The sequence below is a fragment of the Rhagoletis zephyria genome, unplaced genomic scaffold (genome assembly GCF_001687245.7).
Source record: "Rhagoletis zephyria isolate East Lansing unplaced genomic scaffold, Rhagoletis_zephyria_1.1 Rzeph_scaffold_02940, whole genome shotgun sequence".
Taxonomy (NCBI): domain Eukaryota; kingdom Metazoa; phylum Arthropoda; class Insecta; order Diptera; family Tephritidae; genus Rhagoletis; species Rhagoletis zephyria.
In genome coordinates this window covers 63,007-64,291 of record NW_016160024.1, presented here as the reverse complement: position 1 = coordinate 64,291, position 1,285 = coordinate 63,007, and positions in this window count along the sequence as shown.

Genomic DNA, 1,285 nt, shown 5'->3' with positions numbered 1-1,285 from the left:
TTGCTTCAAAACAAAAAAAATCAGGTCTCACAAAATAAAGCTTTGTGTAGTGTATGAATAACCGGGACGTTACACATTCAATTTTCCTTTTTCAATTTTCATTAGATAATAGAATATAAGATTGCGCCGTGTTTCCCGTTGACATTTGTGTACCACAAGTAAACAAAGAATAGAGAGAAAAGAAGAACGAGTTGAAACTGCCAAATCCAGTTCACTTTACAGCGAAAAACGTGTTTTAGTTTTTCTAAATGTGAAAATATTGCATTTTCCACCTAATCTATTAGAGAATAAGGGCCGGTTACTCAATGTCTGGTTAACACTAATCCGCGGTTAAACATCGTTATCGACGTCTTCGGCTCCATGCATACAATAGGGAGTCGGTAACATCGATAACTATGTTTAATCGGATATAAGTGTTAACCAGACATTGAGTAACCGGCCCTAAGTAACGTTTTAGGGTAAAAGTGCACTATAGCGAAAGTAGGGCAAAATTGATGAAACAATTCAAGAGGGGTATCCATCGACGCTAATCTGCGGTTAAACATCGTGATCGACGTTACCAACTCCCTGTTGTATGCATGGAGTCGAAGACGTCGATAACGATGTTTAACCGCAGATTAGTGTTAACCAGACATTGAGTAACCGGCCCTTAATGCGAACAACAATAATCCGAGACCGGAAATTCACATTTTTAATTCATTAAAGAGTTATTCGCAAAAAACACTTGCACTTTTCGCACTATGTTTTGATGAATTTGACGCAAATAAATGGAGTAAATGAACTCAACTGAACACATATTCATTAGTTTTTATATATTTGTGATGTTTTAATTGTACACTTTCGCGAAATTCTGTATTTATTAGCAATATTCCGATGGTGAAAATCCGCACAACAATCTTGCGTAGTTAATATAAATAACATGGAGGAAAACTAGTGTTGCCACTCTATTAAAAATAAAATGGAACTAAATTGCTGCTGCCACTCTATTAAAAAAGTTTTTGGGCATCCAACTCCTTTTTGCATAGGCGGCCTTCGGCCACGCTTAGGGATTATAACCCTCACAACGTAGAATTCTCCTTTCTGTGTTGCCAAAGAAAAGGGGCAGAACACATTTTGCAGAGAACACCTTTCTGCGTAGGCGGCCTTCGGCCACGCTTAGAGATTAAAACCCTCACTACGTAGAATTCTCCTTTCTGCGTGCGAAGAAAAGGACCAGAAATCCCCTTTTCACAAAAGTATATTTCTTGTGCATTATTTGGGTGTTTTTAAAGTTGAAATACAAATT